We start from the raw sequence: 22,058 nt of genomic DNA, 5'->3' as shown, positions 1-22,058 counted from the left end.
TTTTTTACTTTATAGACTTCTATCTTGTTTGGCTTTTTGACAGTGGGCATATGATTAGCATTACTACTGTCATTAAAAATCCAATTTTAAAAAATGAGGTTGAACAATCTTAGAGATGATTCCAGCAGGATCAGACTAGGGACTGTGGCCCCTGGAGCCTCCTCCCAGATCATGTGGGCTCAGTGGCTGCTGGGGAGACACCTAAACAGTTTGGGAGCCAGGGACTAAAATGGCAGAGAGCCTGTTTAGGAGTTCCCGTGGTCCTAAGTCAAGCCACGGAGTGGACCACAGAGGTTTCCAGAGCTGCTCAAAGGAGCTGGGCAGCAAAGGTGAAGATGACTGGAGCATCTGGGGCTGGGCTGCTGGTGCCCAGAGGCCATTCACAGAGAGAGCCAATGACCACAGACCAAGGGTCAGATTGCCCACCTAGTCTGGACAGCTATGCCTGCCCTGTCCTCCTCATGGATTCTGGATGGTACTGTGGAAAACAAGAGTGATCCCATACTGTCTCTGTCTGGCCTCCTCAACCTCCCTCTACAGCAGTCCTGATGCCTTCCTCCATTCAGGCTTTGAGACAAGAGGTGGTGTGTCAGCAGTCCATCCCTGCAGCCCAGGTGTTGGGAGAAGGTCTGATATGATTCCTGCCCTAGGCTCAATATTGTGTGTGTGTTTGTGTGTATGTGTGTCTAGGGAGTCCTCTGCAACCTCTGCTGACCCCACAACATTTGAGAGGGTATGGTGTAAGGGTTATAAGCTAGACTGCTTGGGTTTGAATTCTCAGCTCTACCACTTACTGGCTGTGTGACCCTGGGCAATTCACTTAACCTTTCTGTGCCTTACTTTCACATCTGTAAAAGAGGGATAATAACAGAACCTACCTCTTAGAGTTGTTCCAAAGATCCAATAAGTCATGCGTCTAGGTTGCTGCCTCTGCTTTCTAAGCAGCACTGGGGGGGGGGGGGCGGGCGGGCAGGGGTGCTTCTAGTTCTCCAGAAGGGGGCTGGAACCTCTAAAGGTCTGCCACATTGGTCTCATCTCCCTCTTCTCCACCTCCCACCTAATGACATAATAATCCAGAAATATCCTCCAAAACTATGTCATTTCAACCCTCTGTCTGGAATAATCTTCCCTCTACTTCAGTTTTCTAGCACTCATTCTCTCCTTGAGGAGTCAAAACTCCGCTCAGGTGCCACTGCCTCGGGACTCCTCTGTGCTACTCATACTGAAAAGAGCTCTGCGTGGGCCTGTTTCTTGTACTTGCTGCATCCAAGTTGAGGCTGGGAGCACATTTTCGTATCCCTGCATTCCTAGGATGGCCACGGTACAAGGGCTGTTAGTGAATATTTGGTGACTAGCCTGAAGCCCAGCCTGCTTGCCTACCCTCCTGATCATCTCTTGCTCCTAAGCTCTACCTCCATCTGACTCCAAATGTCCCCTCTGTCTGGATACTCCCAATAGTGCCCCAAATCTGACTGGGTTTCCTGGGGATGGGTGGAGCTAGTGTGGATCAAGCTTTGGACACTGGCTGGAGAATGGAAGACCCCCACTGACATGCGCCAGTCTCGCCTCCCAATCAGGCCATTCCCTTACCCAGGCCCGTCTTCTCCAGCCACAGCAACCTGTCCTAACATGCTTCCTACCAGAGTGATCTGAGCTACCACACACAAGCCTAAATGGAACACGTTAACATCAGAACGAGAAGAGGTAAAGCCTGGGCAACCTAAAACTTCAGAACTTGGAAAAGGCTGGAAGCCACTGGAAAGGAGACTCTCTTACACCAGCTCAGGCGGGGAGGGTGCTGGAAGGGCCAGACGCTTCACCACCCTGAGGAGTGCTAAGAGTGCATAACCTGTCACCATCTAGCTGGTGTGGATGCACTTCCCTTTGGAGAAAGGAGTCCAGATATTACTTGTAAAAAAGAAATATTTTTTTCTTCCTTCAAATCCAGATATCACTTGTTAGAGAGAATGGAAATCTTTAACACTGTCCCTTAGCATCCAATTTTTCAATCCAATCTGTTTCTCTTAACTTGAGTCACTGTGACATTACCGAATTTTACATAGTTATCTGTTGCTCTGTAAAGAAATACAGATGGTTTTTGTGGAAATAAACAGTCATTTATTTTAAACAATTGTAAAATAGTTTATGGAAACAAGTGGGGTAATGCATTCAAATAAATGCCAAAACTGGTTGATGGGGAGCCAGGGTGCTAAATCACACTGCTGAGGAATTCAGCTGTGGGGAGCAGACAGTAAATCCAGAGTGACAGGATTTCCCGTGATGGCAAAGGTTTCTGACACCCAGCCCAGTACTCAAAAACCACAGCAGTTCAAACCCATTTTCCTTAACACAGCCTTGACAGCAGCGAAATTAGTGAATTTAGTCACAAGCACCTAAGAACGAAAACAAAAGGAACAAACAAAAAGGAGACTTCATTCGTCCGCAGCCCTTTCTGAGTTATATAAAGCAGTGACTCCAACCTGAGTCAATGGAGAGCAAGCTTAGGGCCAACTGTTTTCAGTCGTCAGACTTTGTTATGATACAGTGGAATCTGAAGGCTTCCCTTCAAATCTGCTTACGCCAGAGACTGGCTTGGGTAAATAATACCCTCTCTGAACCTCAGTCTCCTCCTCTGTAAAATGAGGATGATAGTTGTATGTACTTGACAGGCCGCTGAGCAGATGCAGTGAGGCCCCAGGAGTGACAGCATTCTGTAAACAAAGCTGGTGCCAGCTGCCCTGGTGGAAGGGGCTCCTAGCCCTGGGCAGGACAGCAGGCCTCCACCACGCCCCAAGGAAGCACCACTGACAGTGAATGGCTTGAGCCTGCCTTGTGGGAAGGGAAAGAACTCCAAGCACTTTTTTGCTTCTAATTTTATAGGACAATCAACTATAAACTTGTTAACCTTCCCTTCTCAAACCTTTTCCTTGTACCTGGGTTTCCAGTGATGACACGAGTCTCCCAATCAATTAACTCAGTTGTTCATCAAACATCTACCAAACTCCTACCACGTGCCACACCCTGAGCTAGACGCTACAGATGCAAAGATGAGTAACACTGACTCTGGCCTTTGAGGATTCTGCACAGTGAACAAGGCCTCCCAAGTTTGGAGTACTTCTTAACCAGCCTTCCTCCTTGTTGCTGACATTAGGTCAGCCCCCAAGTTCTGCAGACACTACCCACTCACCAAGTCTCCCTGGCATGCTTATCACCCAGCCCACAGTGACGGTCTCCCACCCTGCCTCCTGGCCTCCAGCCATCCATTCCCCACCCTATAGTCAGAGGGTGCTCTCTGGAGTCAAACTCTGAAGGTTTATCACTTCCGGGCTTCCAATCCTTTCACAAGCTCCCCACGGCCAACTCCTCACCCTGCTCTCCAAACAGTCTATCCATCTTACTTTCCTGTTCCCCTATGTCCTCTGTGATCCAGCCAAACTGGTCTCCTCACTATCTGGTGCACACACTCTGTGGTCTCCCACCTCCACGTCACTGCTGTGTGTTCCCTGTGCCCACACCGCCTGCTCCTCCAGTCTGTCAAATCCACATCCCTCCTCTACGGTTATTCCCCAAGTCTAATCTGGCCTCCACAATGGGCAAAAAGTTGTACCACTTAACATTCCTCTCACCTGTGGGCTCTGCTCCAGGGCAAGAGGATTTCTGCAATTCCAGGCCAACCAAAGTCAAGGCTTCCTTTTTTTTTACTCTAGCCTTGGCCTTCCTGTCTCATTCAGGTAACTGCCCTTGATCCTGGCCCAGCACTGCCCAGGACCCTGTCCCCAGGCCTGGTGTCCTGCTAGGTTCTCAGTGTGCCTCTCTGAAAATCCTGCCCGCCCAGATGCCACCCACCTGCTTGGATTTCCTTGTTCATATATTATACATGTAATTTATCTGAATTCAACCACATGTGCTTGATAAAAATAAGGGGAAAAAGAGGTGGAGACATGACCAAGACAACACCTGAAATAGTTCGGAGAATTCCACTTGCCGTGACTCAATGAGGCCCAGGAGAGTGAGTGTGAGGTAACAGTCTTATTCATCTTTGCAACTACGAGACTTGGTAAATGTGTGATGAATGACTAACTGAATTAACCAGGTGGATGGTGGTGTCTCAGTTTTCCAGTTCCTCTTACAGTGTGAGCATCTTTCTGTGCCAAGTTTGATTTTAGTATTTATATATATGTACTTTTAGTTTTCATCTGTTCTAATGCTAGTGAAAAAAGCTAGCTGTGTTGGATTTAATGAGAAAAATCACAGCACTTTGGCCTCTGACAGCTTTTTTTTTGTGTGTGTGGTACGCGGGCCTCTCACTGTTGTGGCCTCTCCTGTTGCGGAGCACAGGCTCCAGACGCACAGGCTCAGCGGCCATGGCTCACGGGCCCAGCCGCTCTGCGGCATGTGGGATCTTCCTGGACTGGGGCACGAACCCGTGTCCCATGCATCGGCAGGCGGACTCTCAACCACTGCGCCACCAGGGAAGCCCTGACAGCCATTTTTAAGAATTTTCTTTCCTAGAGGCAATTTTGACAACAGGAATTTTGCTCACTTGTTGCCTCTGTGACTTGACCCTCTCAGGACATGGCTCTGTACTGCTGTCCCTGGATGCTGAGAGCGTCGTCTCCTTCCCTGGTCCTTGCTGCCTGCAGTTCCCCCTCAGTCTTTGTGGTCCTCGGCTATGGATTGCCCATCTGCCCTGCTCCCTGTTTCGGGGAGTCAGACCCTTCAGAGATCGGTTCCACCTGCCAACCCAGCTCCTCTCTGCCTGTCCACCTTCCTTCTAACCACCACTGTACCAACTAGGGCTGTGCTTCAAGTCAGGACACAAGCCTTAGTTAAGCATTTTTCTTATTGCTAGTACCCTGTCTGGCTCCATAATACCCAAGCGGGCTCTTGCCTCAATGCCTTCCACTGGATTGGTAGGACCTTAATGGCAGGGTTCAAATCCCAGCTCCACCAAGCTTTAAGATCTTGGGATATATAAATACCCAATGGAATACTACTCAGCCATAAAAAAGATGAAACCCTGCCTTTTGCAACAACATGGATGGACCTTGAGGGTATCATGCTAAGTGAAATAAGTCAGACGGAGAAGGACAAATACCATACGATTTCACTCATACATGGAATTTAAAAACAAACAAACAGAATAATAAAATAAATGAACAAACCAAACAAAAACACATAGATACAGAGAACAGAATAGGAGTTACCAGAGGGGAAGGGGGGTGGGGAGGGTGAAACAGGTAAAGAGAGTCAACCGTATGGTGATGAATGGAAACTAAATTTCTGGTGGGGAGCTCGCTGTAGGGTATATGGAAGTAGAAATATAATGTTGTACACAAACTTATATAATGTTATAAACCAATGTTACCTTGATAAAAAAAATAAATCTTAAAGAAAAAAGACCTTGGGAAATTACTCAAGCGCTCTAGGCACTGTTTCTTTAACTCTAAATTGGAGATAATGATAATTACTAACTCATGAAGTTGTTTTATAGATTGAGATAATAATGTATGTAAAGCACTTAGCCTGGCACATAGTAAGTGCTCAATAAATGGCAACTATTTATTACTATATTAATACAATTTTGCACACTTTACCATGTCAACTCTGAAGCCATCAAACAGGTAAGAAGCTGAATTATACATCCTCAAAGCCAATTGTGACTTATAACCTAAGATGTTAAAATATGCTTCTCCTTGTGCTAAAACACACAAAACAAAAAGGCAAATGCAATGGAAAAGATGGCAGTAGAGGAGGTAGAGGAGTCGTGGCTGCCAGCCATTTCCTTTCTGGGAGTTTTCCCTTTTGTTAGATCTATTATCTTGGAGTTGGGCTGCCCTGCTGGCTTTCCATTTGCCTTGCTAATAACAGTAAATCCAGCAACTTCCACTGCAGCTCCTGTCTCCTTCAGCTGACTCTGAGGCCAATTAGCATTTCCTCTCTGCTCAAGTCTGATGTTCCCTGGGAAGTCCTGCTGAAGACAAAATTTATGACAAAAGTTTCTCCAGCTTTTAACCCTTCTGCCTATCCAGACCCAGATGCAAAGCGCTCCAGAGGAATGCTAGGTCATTCCTACATGTGCATGCCTATGTTCTCACTGATGCTTTGCTTCTCTGACAAGGGGCCTCAGACCCCTGGAAAAGCTCAAATGAGCAGCTGGGCAGACAGATGCACACATTCTGGGCCATACCTAATGTGGACTAAATTTGAGCTGGTTCTTTAGCAGCTAGAGTCTCTGCTGAACCAGGACTCAAAGCAGTCATATGCATTAAAAAAAAAGCGTTACATTACAAAATTTTGAGTATGACTGGGTCTCATAACAGTGAAATTGAAGGGAGGGGACAGGACTAATATTTACTGAGTAATAAATAACAGCTAAGTGCTCAGTGTTTGACATGGATCTCTAATTCTCACAACAATGCCATGAAGAAGATACTATTATTATTCTCATTTATAGATGAGGAAAATGAGGTTCAAACAAGCTAAGAAACTCACCAAAGAGCTAGAAAGAGTAACAGGAGCAAGAGTGGAACCAGGGAGGTGTTTCTAGAACCCAGGTATTAAGCTTCAGTTAAGACTACCAACCAGCAACCTGTGATCTAGTTGTGACCTATTTTATTAAAGAGCAAACTAAAGCAAAGGAGCTCAGAATGGGAGAATGACATGACCACGGTCACCCAACTAGTAGTGATAGGGCCAGCTTTAAGCCAATAAAGGAAGCCTGCTCCAGTGTTCTACAACAGCCATGCCCTGAAATAAATCCTCCAAGGGCTGCAGAGGAGGAGAGAGAACTGCTTCAGGATTTTGGGAGACAACGGGGTGGCACTCCACAATCTCTTCAGCTGGAGAGAGAACAATGGCTGTCAGCCGAGGCTCCAGCTCACAGGCAAAGGCAGCAGTGGTGCAGCGGCCCCACCAGGCCCTTATGGACCTGGCACGAAGAAGGGTCTCATTACAGGGTTTTCATTTTAAGTAAGTTCGAGCCTTCTGGGACAGCTACATTCTAGCTCAATGGGCTTTTCTACGACCTCTTTTTTTTTTTTTTTCCTACGACCTCTTTTCCACCTCTCCACAGAAGTTAGATGATACACTTAACCAGATTAGTAGATTCAGTAAACTAATTTTTGTCTCAATTTAAAAAAAGAAAAGAAAAAAAAGTGTCAACATGTACATGTGACAGCTGTTTGGGACTCTAATGTTATGGAAAAGCAGCTGTTTTCATTTATATCTGAGATACTAGTCATTCTTAGAATGGGACAGAGTACTCAGCTAATAGCTTGTGCTTTAACCTATGGAAAATACAGGTCACAGAGACAAAATATGTTGGCAAAATCACAATATAATGGTTATACTCATATAACATTTTGGTCTTAAAAGGTTTGGAAATGTTTATAAGGGGAAGCAAATATTTAATAACGATGTTCTCATAGAAAACTGACATCCAATACAATGAAATGGATTGTGGCTTTTAGGAGAAAGGAAGTTTCCAAATAGAGAAAGTCCATGTAGGTAAAGGGAAGAAAGAGAAAGCTTTCTAAGCTCTAGAATTTGAAAGTAAGCTGTCTTCTGTATACAAATTTTAAAAACTATTCTTACTCTTATCAAAGTAACCTGTATCTACAGTTTTATAGTTATAAGTACTATAATAAAAACCAGTTAATTCCCTGCCCATCCCCAAGTCCTTCCTTACTGGTAGTTAGTTTAAACTTTTTTGGCTGTTTCTTCTGGTACTCACTTTCACATTCTTTTTTTTTTTTTTTTTTTTTGGCGGTACGCGGGCCTCTCACTGTTGTGGCCTCTCCCATTGCAGAGCACAGGCTCCGCAGGCTCAGTGGCCATGGCTCATGGGCCAAGTCGCTCTGCGGCATGTGGCATCTTCCCGGACCGGGGCATGAACCCGTGTCCCCTGCATTGGCAGGTGGACTCTCAACCACTGCGCCACCAGGGAAGCCCTCACATTCTTTATTAGCATTCCTATTCAGCTGTTTTTAATATTATTATAAATATCAGACAGCATCTATTAACTGCCGCTACATAAGGTGAGGATTTAACGTGTGCTCGCTCTCCCTCTCCTCTCCTCTCCCACCCCTCTTTAGAAAGTGTCTTTCTTCCTCGTTTCCTCCCTCCCTTCCTTCCTTCCTTTCTTTCCTGTAATACAGTGTGGGCAGTAGCTTCCTCCCACAGGGCACCCTTACTTGATGATCAATACTTAAATGTCTGTTTGGGGTATACTCCTCTGGCTCCCAAAGCACTCATTAGAGACCGATGTTAGTAAGGGAACCTGGGAGGCAACACTAATTTTGACTGATCTGCATTGCATTTCATTTTTATGATATTTACATTTTCATTCAATGATCTGATTCTCTAAGGAAGTCTGACCTCCAATAATCAAAGTGCAGTAAATCCATTCCCAAATAGAAAGTGGGCAGCCTTGGGCCTGGGCTGGAGGGAGTGAAGCAGCTGTAGGCTGCAGACTGGCTTTTGCTACTTCTCCTTAGTTCATTCCACAAAATGTGTTAGCCAGCTATGGTGCTGGTCAGGTCCAGGGCTGGTAAACCAAAAGGAACCCATTTTTCTCCATGAAGGGCTTTCCTTTTACTCAAATGAAAGCTCGCCACCCCTATCCTAAGCTGTCTCCCAAAGGAAAGGAGGGTTCTCATCCATTGCCTTAGTAAGGGACTCACCAACATCTGGCGAGACCGATGTATTAGGAACTTACTGGGAAGAGGCCCATGGCACCTCTGACACTAGGCTGAGTGGCTGAGGGACAGCGTTCTCTCTAGCTTCCAAGGCTGAGATATGGCCCATGTTTCTTAATTTCCATTGTGGTCCTGGATGGAGTCACTCAGTGTTCATGAATTCACCCAGCTCTTGCTGCCCTGTCCACTTCTCCCTGCACCAGGGAGCGGTGTTGTTAGCCAATTAGGAGGTGCATGGAAACGACCTGCTGAAGTGGGAAGACTGAGGTAATGCCCTGTGCTGGGGGTGAGACGAACTCCCTTCAATTCACAAAACTGGGTCCTTTTTGTCAGATAAAGGACAGACTAAAAGCTGGAAGTAAGATTCCCTATCAAATGCATCTTGTTGGCTTGCTTACTTTTTATTGGCCATCTCCCCACTGGGGTGAGAGCTATCTAGGAACAGGCCTGGTCATTCTTCACCACTGCCTGCAACACAGTAGAGATTCCATAAACATTTACTGAGTGAGGAGTCTGGTGCTGAACACACTGTGCTCAAGAGGTCTGCAGGACCCTCGGGATTTTTCAGGCTTAAATCACACTTCGTCTTAACTTCATCGTAATTCACGTTGTTCTATTAAATGCAGTGTGCCACAAACAAAGGGTGGAGGAAGGCGGGGGTTATGATTTGGTATTTCTATGATTATGTGGTGACAGTTTTGGGGAAGACTGAGGAGTTGCAACAGACCACCTTGTATCTTTTGCAGCAGTTGGGTTTTAATCACATCTCACTGGCTTTGTATTTGAAAAAACTGGTTCGCTGGCACAGTCGAGTCTACGCATCTTGCCGACTGGCCTGCCGTGATCAGGAGCTAGGTAACGAGCGAAGGAGGCTCCAATACGTCCTCCCCAGCCCTGCCTCCACTGCCACTCCAATGGCTTCTGATTTTAAGCCATCTTTGTCTCTGGGCATTACTGTCATTGTAAGGCAGAAAAAGAAATGCCCTCACTGAAGATGATTTTTCTTTTTTCTTAACGCATTTAGAGCTGTTGCAGAAAGTCCAGTATTTGTGACGTACTCAAAAAGGAAAAGCTCATTATGGAAAATAGTTACTGAAATTCTTAACACTGCCTTTTAAATTGCTTATGTGGAAAGACCAGCTCCACTGCCGGGCCTTGGAAAGCAGTGAGAAAGGAGTAGGTGTCTCAGGTCCCTGGCTGGTCTTGGAGAAGCCTTCTGTGGTGGGGTAACTGTTCTCAACTGACGGTTTCTCACAGCAAGTGTCTAAACTCAGTCCTGGCAGAGGAAGAGTTTTCCTCACAACTACTAACAGGATGAACACACTAATAGCCTGCCTGAAGAAAGAGGGTATTCTACTTCCTCTGGGGGAGATCAAGACTCTTGGTGGAGAGAATCAAGGGGTGGAGGCAGCACCCCAAACCTCTCTGTCTGTAATCATTCACTCAAAAATCATACTGGTATTTACTTCTATTTCCTCTTTTAAATGTTTTCTGAAAAGAAGCAACAGGCTCTGTGAGCTACTCACTGTTAATACAAACACTTGTAAAAATCACTTGTAAACATGTTTGTTACAGGCAATTATAGTTTGTTCACTTTGCCTCTAGTATCTTTTCATAGTAAATTAAATTTGCTGATATAAGCTACATGATGAATAAGACCTGTGATCATTAACCCACCCCTACATAGATGGTTTGGGTTTTGTTAGTCAAAAATCATTATAGTTGACTCTCTGGATCTAGTTTTCTCCTTGTTCAATGTAAAGGGTGCTTCCAGCAGATCCATATCCGAACAAATTCAAAGACTGGTTCTATCACAGGGTATAAGCTTTCTATAGACTTAATTCACTGGTAAACAAAAAGTACAGGCAAAGGCCAAGTCATATGGGTAGGAAAGGAAATAAATCCTAAAAAGCCAGGTTTTACAGTACGTCTAGTGTGGTAGTGGCGATAGGGATAAAGGCAGCTGATACTCACTGAGTACTCAGTACTGATTGAGTGTTTTACATGTATTTAGTCAAAAAAACAACCTTGCAAGGTAAGTAGTATTATCCCTATTGACAGAAAAAGTAACTGAAGTTAGAAAGGTTTCACTTGCTAACTTCACAGCTTGTGTGAAAGGTGCAGCTGGGGTGGGGACTTGGGCTGGTCTGGTTCCAAAGTCTACGTGCCCTTTCCATCGAATCACGCTGCCACATCCAGCTGAAGTAGGTACACTCATCTCTCTAGGGAGAAAAGCATACTTGCCTCCACTGAGCTGTGGACCCTGTAACCTTTGCCAATGGGAAGAAGTACAGCACAGTGCTTAGGAGTATAGACTTAGGTTTAAGTCCCAGCTCCCAGCTTACTTATGACCTTGGACAAGTCCTGCAACTTCTCTGAGCTTTAGTTTTCTCCTTTATAAAACAAAAATAACACCCAATTCAAATAGTTGTTTTAAGGTTGAGATAATTTTTTAAAAAGTGTTTGGCCGATTGCCTAGCAAATTTTGAATATTCAGTAAGTGGTAACAATTATTATATTCATAACTCCACATGCTACTTAAAACCAGAGGTCAATGGAAGAAACTGTGATCTCAAAGATATTTAACATATGAAGTAATGAAAGACAAAACATCGTACAAAATGAAGATTAGTGTTTTCTATGCCATAAGGACATATATTTGTAAGTTCAGAAATTTATATTAATGTGAGCAGAATTTAAATTATATATTTGTAATTTTAATGAGTTCTTTCCTATTTTATTATGAACATTTCTAAACCATAAAAAAGTTGAAAGAAATGTACACTGAAAATCCATGTAACCACCACCTAGATACTACTATTAACATTTACTATATTTGCTTTATCACGTATCTACCCATCAGTCCATCTTTTTTTAAAAAAATGTATTTCAGAGTAAGGGGCAGGTGTCAGTACATTCACCCCTGAACACTTCAGTGTGCATAACAGTAACTGGTACTCAACATTTGTTTAAGAATCTTTTTTTATATTTTGGTAAAGTTTACATACAATGGTACGCACACATCTTACAAGTACCACTTGATAGTTCTGGCAAACGCATATACCTGTGACATCAGCTCCTGTCAATATACAGACTATTACCTTTACTCCAAAAAGTTCTCTCATCTGCATTACATTTTAAGTGGGGAAGCTGTGGTACAGGAGAAAAAAAAGGGCTCAAGAATTAAGGGATCTAGGTTCATATCTCATCTACATTACTCATTAGTAACACACACAGGTATGTATACATACACATAACATATATGCACACAGCTTCAGTTTTCTCGACCACAGAAAAGAGATAATGCCCATCTCACAAGGTTTCTGTAGAGATTAAATACAAAAATTCTTGAATATAATAACTATTCAGTAAATGTAACCACAGGTTACTTTCTCTCTACCCTCCCTTCCACACTCTCCCCATTTCTCAGGATGTTGTCTTCAAAGAGAAAACAGTAAGGACAAAAAAACCCCACAACAGTTAAATGAGAGGTGAAGGAAAAAGGCATCTCTCCGCATAGGCAGTCCTCTCTCGATTTATCCACCGTGACTTCAGCTAATTAAACATCTGTCTCAATGGTCTCCTCAGCAAATTAGTCATCCCCACTTTGTGACACTGATTGTTGGTTGCAGCCTTTTCCTCACTTGCCACCATTCCCAGAAACTTCTAGGAGTTTACTCACCAGGCACATGGCAAGGAGTGATGCAGGGTCCCCATTAACCCCCTACAGTTGCCCTTGGTGCCAGTGCTGTTCATAATGCTGCCAGACGTGTCCTTAGATGTGCCTCCCCAAAATAAACCTGTTAAGGGGTGAGGGCTTTTTTGTCTACATTTCTTATTTCCAGTATGATGCATTTTCTAAGTGCTATATATATGTACCAGACTAAAATATTTAACCAAAAATCTGTTTTTTAAAGTAGTTTTGATAACAAAGCTACCAGGTAACAACATAACGTCTCAAATGAGGTGAAGTGCAGTCTCATGAATTACCAGCTAGTTCTCTCTAAACGCAGAAAAAAAAAGCAAGCTTTGCTGGTGAACAAATGGCCAGGAGGCAACAAGCAAAACGACCTGGTCTGGACGCATGCCTTTCTCTACATCCCGTGTGTGTGTTCGCGCACGCACACACCTGCTTGAGCTGCAAAGGGGGAGGTGGGGTGGGGAGAACTGTATCTAAACTACGGGGCACTTCTCAAAAACAGTTTTCTGAAATAGACTTCCTCTCAATCCTTCCTCCCACTAAAACAACTGAGTGACTTAAGAACTATCTTTCAGAAGGGTTAAGTGGCTAATAAAAACATTTAAAATGCTTAATTATGCTGGAAACCTAGAAATGGAAACTAAGACTACATATTAACTGCTAACCATCAGCTTGGCACAAGTTAAAGATTGATAACATTCAGTGCTGGAGGAGGGGGAGGGAAGAGACGCTCTCACATGCTCTTCGAGTGTCAAAGGATGGGTATAAACTTTGAGAGGCAATTTGTTTTTCTCAACATTTTAAATAAGTAGACCTTTGACAAACAATCTCATATTTAAAACCTAGCACAAATGTGCAATGAATACTGCCACAAGATTGTTCACTGCATGTTTTTCTAATACTGAAAATTTGGAAATAACCTAAAAGTCCACCAATAGAGAGCAAAGTTAAATAAATTTAACCAAAAAGATAAAAATGCAGTGGTCACTCTAATATAGAAGAATGCTTATGACATAGTATTGAATAAAAAAAACAAACGCAAAATCATACATATTGTATGGTGTCATTTTTAAATGACATGGATACATTTTTCATGAGTTCACTTAACAAACGCTTTTTGGGTGTCCTCTATTTGACAGGCATTCTGCTAGATGTTGTGTGTTTAGTGATTTAAGAAAACCCAAAAAACATAAAACAGGGTCCTGCCCACATGAAACTTATAGCCTGTATGTACACCTGAATGTGAAGTGAATTAAAAAAAAACAAAGGGCTCACACTGAAGAAGGAACCTTCATTTTTTATTTCACACATCTCCAAAATTTTTGTTGTCAACCACTATTTAATTTTATTACAAAAGAAGGAAAGAAAGAAAAAAAACCCCACAACTCTTTAAGAGCCTATCTTTTGCCACCACCTTGTTGTTGTTGTTTTTCACCACCTTGTTTTAATATTAACCCCAGGAGACCTGGTGGCAGCGCCAAGCTTTTTCAATTCTCCCCCAAACTGTGCATTCAGCTCGAATAAAAGAAATCCGACTTCACCCTGGTGTCCACCCCTCTGCTTGCTGAGCTGAGCACCACCCACTGCCTCCACGCTCATCACCCGTTGGATAGAGTCCTCAAGAGCCTCCTCACTGGTGTCTCTGCCTCTTGTTTTGCGTCCTCTAATCCATTTTTATAAGATAGCACGTTTTCTAAAAGAAATTCTGACTATATTGCTCTCCTTGCAGTGGTTCTCCTCTGCCATCAGAGCAAAGTTCAAATTCAGCATAGTTAACAAATATGATCTGGTCCCAAAGGACCACTCGAGCCTCATCATTCCCCACCCTGCCATCTCCTCCTACTCTACTGCTTTATTAGACTGAGCCACTTGCGGTTTCCAGAAGGCACTAAGCTCTCACTTTGTTCCTTCCGCCTAAATGCTCTTTCTTACCCCTCTTCACCTGGCCAGTTTTTACTCACCTTTGGGTCTCAGCTGGAGCATTTGCTTAGGATAGTCCTCCCTGACTCCCTAAAACTGGACTAGGGCTTTCCTCCTACAATGTGCACCCAGGCCCTATATTTGTTTCCACTCAGCACTTGCATGGTATTGTGAATGGCTGTTCGTTTGTCTCCCCAGCTAAACAGTAAGCGACTCAAGGGTAAGGACCATTTCTTGGCTTCTACAAAATCCCTACTGCCTATGTAGTGCCTGCTGCGTAACTGCCCCCCCCCCCAATAAATCAGTGTAGTTCTATTTCTGAGTACACTATCAGGCCTGGCCTGATCAGTTCTGTCCCTGCCTAGCTTCTGCAGCTTATCCTCTGCTCCATCCCTGCTCTAGTAATTTGGAACATCTATGTTTTGTGGCTATACCTCAAAACACCTCTGCCTGGAATGTTTTTCTCAGTTACCCATCTGGCAAAGTTCTAATTTATCTTCAAAAAAGCTGTCAAAGAAATTACTTACTCCAAAGCATCTTTTCTCAGCCCGCTACCTCACCCAGTAGTTTTAAGTAGTCTCTTATCTGTGTTGCTTTAGTAGCTCATGTACCATATTTTAGTGCCTCTGAGTCTGTTTTCTCATCAGGTTTTCCACCTGATTTCTAGTATGGTGGCTGGCACGGAGCAGGCAGCATTGGATGATGACTGCTGAACTAATAACCAGGGTATCTCAGAACCCAGAGCTTTCGAGCACACACAGCTTTCTGTATGGTGCCCTTGATTCATCTTCTCAACCTCTCCCATGTTACAGCTCAGGCAAGTAATAAGGCTCAGAGGCAAGTACACGACTACACATTCAGTTTTCTTATTCTAAAATACATTTTAAAATATTTCTAAAAGCAGGATACAGTTTACAATCAATATATACATTTAGTATTCTTTCTTTCTTTTTTCCTGAAGAGCTATTATGAAATTAGTGGTGTTCTAGAATTAGTCCCTAGTGGACCCCAGGAAAGGTCCTCTGACTCCAAAATGTGTGTGCCCCCTGTACCAGCACAGAGCCTCTTGGGAGTCTATGTCTTTTCTCTTCCTTTCATTCTTTTTCTTTAATCTAATCCATGCTGGTGACTGCCCCAGATGGAGTGAATGAATAGATTTTGTGATGGAAAAGGAACTTCTGAAAGATTAGCAACTAGCAGGAAGAGTAAATGCCGGTCAAATGTAGCTCTGGCCAATGACACATTTCAAGGTTTTCTCATGTGGCAGTTGCAGGAGCTCATAATACCCTTTTAAAATAACTGGGTCTCTGAAGTAATTCCAAAAGATTTTTGCTTGAAATAAATTCTCTCAACTCCCAAGCTTTCTGGATAAAATAGTTGACTGCAATGCCATCTTTAACATGCTCTGCTTTATACTCAAGAAGATCCATCAGGAGCCTCAGATCACTCCAGCCAGGGGGAGGCTCGGGTGAGATGAAACAACAAGATAAAGAGGCAGAGCGAGGAGGGAGGAGGAATATGTAACTGGGAGGTTCCAGCCTGGGTCACTTCTGACTTGTAAACATCTTAGCAGTCCTCATTTACTGTATCATTGTCCTACTGGGTCACTGGATACCAAGTATCAGGTCTTTACTTCTTATCCAACCCCCACGTGTGAGTGGCATCTGCATGACTATTTATTCTTTCATGAGGAGGAGCAGTTTTCTGCAGAAATTCCTGCCTTTTTGCCAAAGAACATTTAAACAGTCCTATTTACCTTTCCTTCCTCATTTTTTAAAAGAGGATACAGTATAAGGAAAGCAAATGTCTGTGTCTCTGGCTGGCAAACTACTTTCACAGAAGAAAGGTTACTGGATTTTCTGTCTTTACAATTACACAAGAAGCAGGACTCTGTTTAGTTTTACAGCCGGAAGATTCTTTAGCTAACTTTAGCCTTTGGAGAGTATTTCAGGTTAGAAGAGTGTTAAAAATGCTACTGCATCTAAAACATATGGGCTTCTCTTTTCCATAGGGCAGCTCAGGACAGGTGTATGTTGCTTTAAGAAAGCTAGACATAAAACATTAAAACTGACACCAATACAGACAAACTGTGCAATTACAAAAAGAATTCCTGGCTTTATATCCAGATTCACCACAGGGTTCCTTTAAATGCTGCACTCCCCTGATGCATTTAGATCTTAGAATCAATGAACATTTCTGTTTACAGAATTTTAAATTTGTTCTCCCATTAGGGTTCTAATAAGCAACACGGTACAATAAAAAGAGTATGGCTTTGAGGTCAAAAAAAGCCTGCGCTCCAATTTAAGATTATGTCATTTACTTACTGGGGAAACTTGGGTAACTTTAACTTCTCCTAGAACTGAGGAAAGGGAGGCTGAGAGAGGAAAGAAAGTGTATGATCACATGTATAGTTATCATAGTTCCTTAATTCTAAGGTGCACATTTGCCCCTACTTTTTAACATTTCTAAAGTCTCATCTATAAAACAGGCACAATAAAATCTCCTTTCTAGGGGTGTTATGCAGATTAAATGAGATGCTATCTGTAAGTACACAAAGGCACTCAATAAATCAGCTCTTACCCCATTGGAATAGATCTTGGGGAAAGACCAATTTCTCCCTGACACATAAATCCCCTTAAAACATTGTTAATAAGTAATAATTTGTATATAACTGTCTAAGTCTATTTGGCGTGAAAGTAAGGCCTCTCTTACGAGGTTGCAGGGAGTGAGTCAGAGACCCTGATGCTGCTGGTTCATTCGAGCAGGTCTCTTTTGGGTATAGGCTCCGAATCCCCACCCTGGCTTCCTGGGCTCTGGGCCTGGTCTGTATTCCTGTCATACTGCAGCCATCAACTCTGTACTTCTTTTCAATTCTTTTCTTTGTGTTCATATTCTCTGTATGTCCTACTCCCTCTTTGGGCCTCGGTGTATTTCACAGCGGTTAGAAGTTTAGATTTTATTCTGAATGCAACTGGAAGTCATTCAAGGGTTTGGACCAGATATAATTCGATTTATATTTTAAAAAACCTCTTTGTCTGCTGCTTTGTAGGCAAGAGACTGGAGGGGCCAAGAGCAGAGGCAGGAAAAGCAGCCAGGGTGTATTTCAACAGTCCAGGTGAGGTCTTGGTGATCTGGATCCATCCAATGGAGATGGAAAAGACTGAATTCAGGACATATTCTGGAGGTAAAAATAAGAGGACTTGCTAATGGATAAGAGAATGTGTGGAGTTAGCACAGGGAAGAATTCAAGGGTCATTTTTACTACATTTTTGGGGGGGGGTGATGGGGGGAGAAAGTTAAGTAAATTAACTTCAAAGTAATCTGAAATGTTCTTTTTATATTAAAATAGTAAGACTTTAACAGCCAAGGCTTTGAAAGACACTGCCCCTCTCCAACTCTTCACAGCTTAAATGTGAAGGTCACAATTTCAATGTCAATTTCTCTGGGAGGTGTTCCCTGACCATCCATAGAAAGCAGTGAGCTCCCCTGCATCTCATCTTCTCTCTCTCAGCCCCTCATGTTTACTCTCATTTTAGAATGTAAGCTCCTCTTCAGCAAGGGTCCTGTAGATCTGCTTCACCACAGTCTCCCTGCACCCAGCATAGGTCTGACCCATGAGAGCATGAGTGAGTGTACACACAGCTACAAATACATTATAGATCAATATTTACACCTTACATGAATTTTTAAGATATAACTTGAGCATCCAATGCTGTCATCATTAGCCGTCCCTCAGATCAGAACCTCACACACCCTGTGGTGGATGTTCACTCCCCTCTCTGCTCCTAGCAGTACTTTAGGGAATAGTGTTTGAGAAGTCCTAGACTAGACTATCTCCTTGGTGACATTCTAGGTGTCTAGTGAAAACACAGTAAATTAGCTATCAATAATGTGGTCTGTAACTCCAAACAGAGATGTTAAGAGGGAGTTCACTTGACAAAGCTAACATTTATCTTTCAAATTCTAGGTGAAATTTTGTACAGGAAAAGTAGGAATTAATGTCGTAAGTCTTATTAATATTGTAAGAACTTTTCAAAAAGGATCTTCAGACTAATAAAAATTTGTCCTTCACATCAAAAGGCAAGAATGGACAGGGGTGAGAAAAAGTTGATATGCTTCTGGTTCAATCTCTCAGCAGATGATAATGAAAAACTCCTCCATTTTATAATAACAACAAATATTGAAATAGAGCCATACAGATCACTATTCTGCTTAGAAAATCCTACTTCGAAGCCTTCTCTCTTTTGTAGACCCAGAGATACCTCTATTTCTGCATCAGTGTTACAACTGAATTTAGGTCTACCTCCATTTCTCAAGTGCCTCTGTCATACCCAACATCATGCTTCAGGAGGCTGGTAAAGGTTGGTGTGTAATAACATTTTAAACAACATCAAAATACTAAGAAGCTCAGAAGGTCATCACTGATTGTGAGGATGTACTTGATAAAAGGAGAACTTGACAAACTAAGGCCTTTACTCACTAAACAACAGGTTAGTGTATTTTACTGGTTAAATCAAGGGACCTGACAGGCTACTCGTCATTATGTTAAAAACATACCCACCCAACTGTTAAAATTAGTAAAGAAGTTTCAGCTAATTCTTCTAAAACTGGATTCTCCATTTACAATTTTCTTAAATCATGGGGACTTTCTGCCAATGCAAGTAGATTCCAAATGTCAAGTAGGTCAGTAATAAAATGAAAAGCTGGAGAGAGACTTTTAAAAGAGACATTTAAAAATGGGCTTAAAAAAATAGGCCTTGGGCTTCCCTGGTGGCGCAGTGGTTGAGAGTCTGCCTGCCGATGCAGGGGACACGGGTTCGTGCCCCGGTCCGGGAAGATCCCACATGCCGCGGAGCAGCTGGGCCCGTAAGCCATGGCCGCTGAGCCTGCACGTCCGGAGCCTGTGCTCCGCAACGGGAGAGGCCACAACAGTGAGAGGCCTGTGTACCGCAAAAAAAAAAAAAAAAAAAAAAAAAGGCCTTAGCAGAGAACTGACTGGGACACACTATGAAAAGATTACTGTAAGTTCAGTACATGAATATTAATAGAAAAAACCCTGCAGTGTTCATAAATAGTTATGACTTGATGAAATAATTACAAATAATGCAAGTCAAAATTTTAGATCAGATGCAAGTATCTGTAATGATATTCTATCCATAAAAAGCAAAAATATTTTAAAACCCTAGAGGTTTCCATTGACAAAGCTATTTACCTAAACAAAGAAGAATTCTTTTGCTCAAATATCTATCACCTTCTGATTTTCTACAAATGAAAATTGGTGAGGGAATGCCGGGGGAAGGGCAACAGAGTATTTAAACACTAGGTCAGTCATTAAGCCCACAGCTTGCTTTAATAATGAAATAGTTTAAGTTCTCAATTTATTATTATTAAAGAGAGTTGTATGGTCATTCGGGAAAAAAAAGATGAGAGATGTTAAAGGTTTGTTGAGTAAGCAGCTAGAGTTCACTGTCAGCCTATGAAAGGAGTTCTGAAATCCTGGTCTAATACAACTAACCTCTAAGGCACAAGCAGTGTGAGAACTCTTGACCCCACATGGCACATGCTATCTAATCTCAAGTGCTATTTCTCCCTTCTCACTTAAATTAAATAATAGTAGCAAAGAGACAAGTGCTGTTCTGCACTCAATCAGGTGAAAGCTGTTTGAAGAGAGGGCTAAGCCAGACACCGGGGCATGGCGGGCACCTTCTTGCAAAGACTGAGCGGGTCACTGTGGTAGAGGCTTAGGAAGTGCAGGATGAGTGTCTCTAACCTGGCATCTCCTGACACCAAGTTCATGACTAAGTTCATGTGTCATAATGGGTAAGTAATAAGTATTTCACAGCCAACTGTGAGCACTAACAGACTTTTTTCTTTTTTTTTTGAGTAAATGTACTTGTGTTTCTTTCTATGACAGGACGATTTTCCCCTTCATTAATCACCCTCCAAAACAAGTCCACTCCACAATACAAAGTTCCAAAACACAAAATATACCCTGCCTTTACCAAGTTAACCTTAAATAAACATCTTTTCCAAACTGGAGATAATCCCTCTATTTCATGAGACCAGACTTAACAAAGCAATAGAAAGAGCTTCTTATTTTAAAAAGCTTTTTGGATCAAGAAAATGGACAGTAATTTATGTAAATGCATCAATCTCAATTGACTTCTCTAGTATGAAAAGGAATAAATAATGCAGATGACTGTTTTTCAGACGAGTCCTCTTTGCCAATGATATGGCAAAGACTCTGATGGAAATGGCAGGGATGTGTACACAAAGGTGAACATAAATAAATGTGTGTATGATAAACATGGTTGCTGGAGATGGACACAGATAAATAGGTAGGCAATTGGACAGGGATGGCTGGAGACGGAGGGAAAGACACTGGTTCAGCTGTATCCCAGTGAGTTCACAGAGCTTTCATGATCTAAAAAATGTGCGACAGCAGAATTCCTATTAAGAAGGTTAAAAAAGTCCTACCTCCTCTTGGGCAATTCAGAATAAAGCTATCTCAGAATATAATAAATATGTCACAAAATACACTATTATATAAAAAATTTAGGGACAAAAACGACGAAAAAAACCAGGATCCTTAAAGGTAGAAGAATGCTTATTTAACACCTTTAAATATCTGAAACTGTTTAAATGCTATTAGATTGGCACCTAGAACCCTAAATTTCTACTTTCCCCTGGGAAAGTAAAGGCTATGCCTCTTCAATCATCCCTTAAATGCAAAGAGGTTTGACCCCCATGCAATGGATAAAAGTCACCCAAAAAATGAACAAAAGAGGTGTTTGGAAAAACCAGAACACCATTCATCCCAGCTAACGACTTGTTCATTATGAGTGATGATGGATAAAGACTTCTCATGCTGAGATGAAATCAAGATTTATATGCATTGTTTCCTCTCCCAACTTGTGGGAAGATCATCATCATTTAATTCTATCTCTGCGGCCAGTGATGGGCATCCAGAGAGCTGGTTATCAAACGGTGCAGTCAGCTGGCAAAAGCCGAAACGTGCAGTTGGCACATCTGGACGGAGCCGCCACAGCCGAGGGTGAACAATGACTCCTGGCAAGCATCCAAATTGCTTGCAGACGCTAGCAGGTCTCATCTACAACCGCCCCTACCAGCATCTCTCTCTCTCTCTCTTTTTTATGAGAATCAGATTTTCATTGCTCCATTCAATTGCTCTCCTCTGCCATTTTTTACAGCTCTTATCGTTCCCTTGGAATATGGCCTTGAGACAGCTCATCCATGTCCTTCACTGTGTTATCTCTTCTAACTTTTATTAAAACTTCAGCTTTCATCTGAAGATAGCTAATTAAATCTGGAACAGATTATATTCCTCCCCTTAAAAGGAACACAGAACTATTTTCCTCAACCCGAGCCATGCTTTTTTTCCCTTTCCGAAACATAAAACCAAAGGTGTTTAAGAAGTCTCATTTGCTTACAAAGCTAAGATATCTGACATGTCATAGATAGGTTGATTTATACTAAAGTTGTCTACGGTGTGATAAATCTTTGAGCTGTTTCTCAAGATAATTATTTCTCAATATTGGGAATATTTTCTTTTCTCATATCCTTTAAATATTACAGCTAATACCACAAGCTTATTTTCTGTATAAACTGAGTAATGAGGAATTAGCGATTAACAGCTACTTGTGTCAAGTGATTTATCTTAAAAAAAATTTTTTTTTACAGTTGCCCTCATTTTGCTAAAAATGAAAAAATGTTTTCTA

General features: G+C 42.4%; 1 protein-coding gene across 2 annotated transcripts in view; it reads right to left on the bottom strand.

Annotated features, from left to right (window-relative positions):
* Positions 1-22,058, bottom strand: part of MAPKAP1 (MAPK associated protein 1) — a 231,140-nt gene that overhangs the window by 71,423 nt on the left and 137,659 nt on the right. The window lies entirely within an intron of this gene.

This window comes from Globicephala melas, chromosome 6, assembly GCF_963455315.2.
Source record: "Globicephala melas chromosome 6, mGloMel1.2, whole genome shotgun sequence".
Taxonomy (NCBI): domain Eukaryota; kingdom Metazoa; phylum Chordata; class Mammalia; order Artiodactyla; family Delphinidae; genus Globicephala; species Globicephala melas.
This window is presented reverse-complemented; position numbering and strand designations above follow the sequence as displayed.